We start from the raw sequence: 7,860 nt of genomic DNA on the forward strand, positions 1-7,860 counted from the left end.
CCAGCCACAGCCCTCTCCCTCCTTTCCCTAAAGCTCCGACACCAACCTAAGAGCAATCATCAAAAAACCAAGAATTGCTCAGCTGATCTTCTCATCTCCACGCCACCACCCCCCTCCACTCACCCAACCATCAACCCTATGCCATAGGGCCTGACGACCACCAACATACCACTGTCCCCATCCATGGTCAACTAACCATCGACACTGATCACCGCTCCACCAGCCATAGCCACCACGCATCAAAATTAGAGAAGCCCACCCTTTGAATCCTTGTCTCCCCGTCCACCATGGTGCTCCATGAACCGCCGCCGTCACCGTGTGGAAGCAAAAGAGATGTCGCACGACACCGCGCCCAAAGCAACTACATCCCCGCCCGGCTGCAGCCACCATACTTTGAGTCTTTGACTAGGCAGATCGAGCCTTCATCTGCGCTGGGGCGCAGCTAGACGAGGGAAACCACCGCACGAAGAAACCCAAGTTTTGACTCCGACTTTTTTGGAGCAAAACCTAAACACAGAATAATAAATCGAAATACAAACAGCAAATGATTGTTTCAGGTCAAATAAATTCCACAATATACAGATAAGCATTGAGAGCCATAAATTAGGGAGTTGGTTCTTTTCTTTCTCTCTTTTCTTTTTTCTCAAACAGTATGACATTTTTACTATTATAACTAAATGACACTAAAATATATGCCACGCCACATGATTCTGGAGCAGCCTTCATGTTTTTTTTTTTTTTTTTGGCGAATAGAACCTTCATGTCTTTAAACAACAGGAAGATAAGAAAAAGAGTAATTAATGAAAAAACTTCTAGGGTTAGGATTGTTCACTACATCCACAGGAGTTTCAATCATAGTTTCCTTTACCAAACATATATACAGGTTACGTCTGATTTTGATTTCTTAAAAAATATGCATCCTTATCCAATTGAGGATCAAATAATTACTTATCCGGATAATATGTCGTGGCAAATATATATAAACATGCAGTGCCATACTATTGAAACTGAGCTATGTGTTTTCGGTCGGTGATGTATGAGAACCAGAATATGAACAAAGTTGTGAAGATTTGTACGTAGGGTCCATTTTCACTCCTATAAAATCGCCATCATCGACTTGAAGCATCACAGAGAGACTTGTATGTATAGTTTCTGGCACTGCTGAGGTGAAATTAAACTGGGGAAAAAGGGCCCCCGGCTGCTGTAAGCATCATTGACTTAGTTTTTACAGTATATAAAACCAAAGCCAGTTTTGTTTATAACTTTCTTCGATAAGTCACTGCTCTTAAACCTGCTTCAAAAAGTCTATATGTAACCCCATGAATTACTCTACATATTAATGCAAAAGTATATGTTATATTCTCCTTTGACAAATACTGTGGAAATCTGAACTGGATCGATGATAGCAGCGGTATACTTTTATCTTCATGCAACTTGGCTGGGTTTGAAATCAAGAAATGAGAATCACATGTTCTATTTTTAATTGCGGTTTGGGTTAATTTAAAGTGATCGCGGCATCTAGTTCTAGGAATATACTGATATTTGAGGATACAATTTGTTTAATTTGGACCGGAGCTAATAATAAACTAGCATCATTCTAACCTGCAACTTGATTGATTGAGTTATCAACTAAAAGTTGCTTATTTCTTCATTCTTTTGTAGAGGAGACCTTCGACTATACTCCAGAATATGGCACAATTTAGGTTTCCAAACCTTATGTCTACGCACTTGTTTTAATGAAACATCCTGTAGTTTTTCATGCTCAAGAGTGGCATATTTTGGGTTTTCCTTTTTCCCTTAAACTTACTCCTTTAGTGAAGGACTTGGAGTTCACCATACTCCCCGAAAGTATGGTAAAACTTCCGCACATAGATATGCAAATAAATACAAGCATTGAGACAATTCACAAAAAAAAAAAAAAAAAAAAAAAACGAAATGATAAGATAAACATTAAACCCCAAACGATTGATAAACACGGGAGTCTTCCAGCAAAGAAAAATAATCTAATGGAAACTAGAAAAAGTGTTCATGTTGGCTTCAATTCAAAAGAAAGAAAACAGCAAATTGTAATGTGAAACGAAAAGAAAAAAATTATAAACAATATGAATTTTCTAGAAATCAAACAACAAGATTTGGCCCTCGCAACGCATACTTAATTATAACTTAACTACCGCTTATTGGTTACAAGGAGTCTTTCTAAATGTCATTGTTCCCTTCCAAACAACATATTGTCCATCTAAATGGGCAGGCATCATGCCCTCCCCCTCCATACAATGATACAATTAAAAAGTGTGATGTGTAGTTAACCTAATTTTTCCATATGATGCGCTATTCTGATACCATGTTAACCCCAAGATTGAGTAAAACTCATCTCAAAAACCAATCGGATTACCTCTCAGCACATGTATACAACTACCCAAACGAACATTCTAGTACAACAGAGTACGTCATTATATTATTATTATTATTATTATTATATACTGTAAACAATGGTGCAAAAATGAAAAGTGATTAATCTGGAGTGAGGTTGTGGTCAGCCCCAAAACTAGCTAGAGCCCTTTGCGATTGCAAGTGCGTTCAAAAGTAAAGAAGAAAAAAGGGTGGGAAGCATCATCCAAGAAAAAGAAAGAGGAGAATAAATTGATTGCCATAAAAAGGACAAAGGGAATCGAGGGACCATCCATGCATTATGAATAGTAGCCATGAATAGTTGGTGTCTAGAAATCAGAAAGAGATCGAGTTGGTCGATCATGTCGTTTTGAGGATGAGCTCGATCTGTTCTGTCTGTCTCTCCTAGTGTCCCAAACCCAACCCTTTTGCTTTGCTTGCTTTACTGCTTTGCTTCTTTATTTTGCCTCAATAATGTTTCCTTTTCCAATCTCTATATCTCTCTCTAACTCAGTCTACTGGGCAAATGAGAGTTAGAAATTGGCGTTGACGCTTCCTCGTACATCAATCACCTCACCACTACTTTCTTTACCACTCCTTTTCCCTTCCTGTAGTTCTCATTCTGCTCTAGGGCAGTAGCTAGTTGACACTTTAATTAACCTTACCATGTTATGAATATATTTTGCAACTCTTCTTCCACAATTTTTTACACAAGAGGGTACGTGCATAAGTGTTATCCTTATCGATCATTATTGGTCTTAAATACGAAAAGAATATGGAGGGTTTGAGATGTTGGAAGGACATGACATCAATGGTGGAGCTGGTGGGCCCTAGCATTAGTTCAATTAAGCAATCTCTCAATCAACATTTATCTTATAAATTATTGGATTAAATTTAGTTTACTCTCTTAAATTTTGGAGCAAATATTTAGTCCTTGATCATTTTTTTTAATCAGGATCATCCTTGTGCATCTAAATTGCATCAGCCGCATCTAAATTTCAAGTTCTCCTCCATTTGTGATGTCACTTGCTGAGTTGAAGCTGACAAGAGGCTCCACTTTTCAACATTTAACTATATAAAAATGCTAAATTCTTAAAATAACATTTTGGGGCTAAATTCACAACAACAAAAACATACTGAAAAAATACTCTCTTAAATTGAAACCATTAGGGGAGGAGAGAGAGAGTTTTTGATTTACTCTAGAAAAAGTTGCTTCACAATCTCTCCTCCTCTTCCGATCCCAATCTCAATCTCAACTAGTCTTCATCTTCGATTTCGGTCAATCTCTCTATCCTAGACTTCGTTTTCGTCTTTGAATCTCTCAATCTTAAACTTCTTTGATTCCAATGAGTGAGACAAGGCTCCTCCACATTCTCCGCTGCGTCAACCGCCTCCGCTACCTCTTTTTATTACTTTCTCACCCCTTCTTCTTCTTTCTTAATTGGTACCCTTTCCGTGTTTATATTGCCTAGGTATTTTTGCCATTTCCCCATTTTTTATGTTCTTGTATTTGTTTTCTTCGGTATAAGAAAAATCTAGATTACGAAGTGAGAGAAGATAGCTGATAGGTTTGTTTTAGATTGTGAGAAGAAGGAAGAGCTAGATTGCTTCTCGGAAGCTTCAAAACATAGCGTTTCGGGGTTACCCGATGAGCTCCAATGGTGGTTTGATCAATTTCTTGCGGTTTTTCTGCGAGAAATATGTACTCAAGACTCGCTTCGGCCTCTGCCTTTGATACTTGAAAATAAGGAGAACGTAGATTTATTTAAGTTGTTTTGGGCTGTGAGAAAGAAGGGTGGGTTTGATTATGCTTTGGATTCCGGGGTGTGTGATTTGGCTGCTAAGGAGTGTGGGTTGGGTTCGAGTTTAGGTGGGGATGTGAAGTTGGTTTACTGTAAGTATCGGTATCTGCTTGAGAGGCTTCTGGAGAATAAGGATTTGGAGTGGAGTTTTGGTAGTAGTGGCATTGATTTGAGGAAACAGTTGATAGATTTGCAGGATGAGTTTACTGAGTTGTAATGATTGTGAATCCAACCACAATGGAAGTGAGTTCTTGTCTTAAAATGAAGTGAGAGCCCTTTTGCGGAATGCTGAACAGGATTTAGGGTTTGGATTGGGTTTGGAATTAGGGGAGGAAGGGGACATATACATTCTACCCTTCTTAGAGGGTCAAAGACTTAAAAGTTGGGCCCCATGTTGGCTCCAACTCAGTACGTAACGTCACAAACGAAGGTGAAATTTGGACGCAGCTGATGCAATTTGAAAACACATGGATGATCGTGATTAAAAAAAACATTAGGGACAAAACTGATGTTTGCCCCAAAGTTTGAGAGAATAAACTGAATTTAGTCTTACTATTAACTTATATATTTGCATAAATTTTTTTAAATAATAAGTACAATAGAAATCATTAGGTACAATTTTATTAGAGCATTTTTAGCAATGCTAGCCATTTTTTAGTTAAATTTTAGCCAAAGTAGCTAAAAAGTCATTTTAACTAGCCACTTTAGAAATATGTCTATATCAGTGCTCTCTATTTTAGCTAATTTTGAATTTATATTTCTTTTTAAATGAAGATTAAATAGTTTAAATGTATTTATAATTTATATAGAATAACTTTAAATGAATGTTTTAAATTATAGAGAGCCTCATCTCGCTCTCTATATTTAAGAGCGAGATAGCTAAAAGTTATAATGGAGAGCCACTTAGGAGTTTGGTGCAGCTGCTAAAATAGATAAAAAGTTAAACATGCTCTCTAAAATAGCCAAGGAGCTAAAATAAAGAGTTTGCTAAACATGCTCTTATAAAAACTGGTGTACATTTTTTTCGAATATTTGTGACACTTCAGTTTCTGTAATGAGCGATATTATTGAGAGGGAATTCTTGAGGATTTAATGTCGAGGCAGTATAGTTGCTTTCTTTGATTGATAAGTTCTGAAACTGAGCTATTAAAGGGAGTAGACATATTAGCGAACGGTGTCTGTAGTGTGATTGGGATGGTTTTATAATAAGTGCTATATATATATATATAGTTCTCGCAAAAACTACACGTTCCTAAATAGTTGCAATCAGATACTCACCGGCCGGCCCACAGTTAACAAATGTCACAAAACTGACAACACTCAAATTTAGTGATATAGTATATTGGCAAATAAATGAATATGTCTATTAATATACAGTTATTTAAAGCAGAAAACTATATACTTGCAAACAAAAAAAAAAAAAACTAATTTAGTTTCTTTGGATTCAAATTGTGCAGCATTCATGTGTTAAAAGTCACAATAAATTAGTGCATTTGCAGCTAATTACCTAAACTAATACTAATAACTGTATATGAACTTAATTCCTCATTCGAATTTGCATGAATTTTGTGAAACATATACTGATCATAAGCTGTATGAGTCAAATATACTAGAGTTTTCTTTCAAAAAAAATAAAAAATACTAGAGTTTAAATTCGGCTCATTTTTCTTATCGAACTTGATATTAAGTTTGAGATCTGTTTTTTTTTTTTATTAATTTTTTTTTAATACAAATAACGAGTTGAACCAACGAAAAACAAGTCAAAAATGAGCTAACTCAAACTATTTCGGGTTGATTTACAACCATACTTGCACATCGTCTGGTAACAAAATGGTATTAAACTATACCCGATATATCTTGGTGCAAAATCAGGGCTGAATGATGTGACCTCAACACATGACATGCATGTACAATAAGCAACAAACTAGTTTTTAACATGATGTAAACACCTTTTATTATACGTCCTCTAGATCAGCCCCAAAATTGGATGTAGTTAGCTAGCTAACACTACTATTAATTTTCTGGTGTTATCCAGTACTAGTACTGGACCGCAATGCATCGATGTCACCATCTAATTAAATTTGCAATTTGCAAGTCACCATCTAATTAAATTTGCAATTAGCAACTTGCAAATTGCAAACCTGCAATGATAAAAGAAAGAATGACAAATGATGCGTGTCTTTCTCCAGAAGTGGTGACATTTTTCAGTTGCTGTGAATGAACATGCAATGAGACTATCGAATTTCTTGAGAATTCATTTCTAGGCAGAATAGAGTTGCTATCTTTGATTGACAAGTTTTGAATTTAGATATACACCTACTCTAAAGCATGCACATATATTGGGATAGATTGTTCATTCAGAAATTATTTTATGTACCGGCGATGCAAATGACCTAACACTTATTAGGTAATTTCAACTCTTGATATTTATAGTTAATATTTTTTTTAACCAAAAACTATATTTAATGTTATCTAACTATCCGTTCGAGTTTGTACAAATGCACGTGGGTGCTTTGAATTCTCCCTCCTTTTATGCACGGTCGGCAAGTATGATGGTGTATTCCATGATTTAGATGGCTTATATTTGATACTTATATATGGTAATAAGTGCTCTATATAGCCTATATTTACAGCCCTATGTATATGCAAATCAAGTTTATACATTGGTCATCACATGTTTTTTTTTTTAGGGAAATGAAAGACTAATTCATTGATAGGGAGTCATGACAATCAGAGATTACAATAGTCTCCACAGATGGAGGAATATTGGTAAAGAAGTTCACCCTAAACCGGCTACCTTTGACCTCCTGCGCTAGAGTATGCGCCACCAAATTTACTTTACTATTGCCGTATACTAGCCTTGCATCAAGAGCAGCGTGCAGCAGTGCTCTCAAGTCATGGATCAAGAACCCTAGGTCCGAGTGGTCGAGGGCAGCCCCATTGACAGCCTGTACCAAGTCCATGCAGTCGGACTCCACCAGCAAAGGGGTGAATTGGTGATCAAGAGCTAGCTGCACTCCTTGAAGTAAAGCTAGCAGCTCGGCATGTCTAGGTGAATGAGCCACCGCCTTAGTGTGTCGGAAACCCCCCACCACGGAGCCTTCATGATCACGAAATATCCCTCCTAACCCAGCCAAACTGGTATTCGAGTCAAAAGCAACATCCACTTTGAGTTTGATAAATCCCACATAAGGTTTGCTCCATTTATGTGAAACTCGTGAACCATTAGCATGAGCCGGAGGAGTATGAGCAGCCTTATAATCATGCCACTAACCCAGCGTCATAGGCACTAATTCATTAGCAGCTTTACACTCTTCATCCCAAATTCGGGAATTATGATTCCTCCAAGTATCCCAGATTAGCATTAACAAAGGAGAAAAGGCAGCAGGTGTTAGAGTGTAGATTGCAATCAACCAATCCACCACGCAGGATGCATTTGTAAGAGTTGGGATATTAGCAACTTGAAGGATGCTTGCAGCATGAGAACAATCTCGGAGAGCATGGATGGGGGATTCCACTTCTTCCTCACAAAAAGGGCACTGGGTATCGATATCAATACCTCTGTCACTGAGCCGACTTCGTTTGGGCGGAATATTAGAAGCTGCATTCCACGCACATACTTTCACATTCCCAGGAACCTGAGCGTTCCAAAGTTGCTTCCAGAGAATAG

The sequence above is a fragment of the Rosa chinensis genome, chromosome 2 (assembly GCF_002994745.2).
Source record: "Rosa chinensis cultivar Old Blush chromosome 2, RchiOBHm-V2, whole genome shotgun sequence".
Classification (NCBI taxonomy): domain Eukaryota; kingdom Viridiplantae; phylum Streptophyta; class Magnoliopsida; order Rosales; family Rosaceae; genus Rosa; species Rosa chinensis.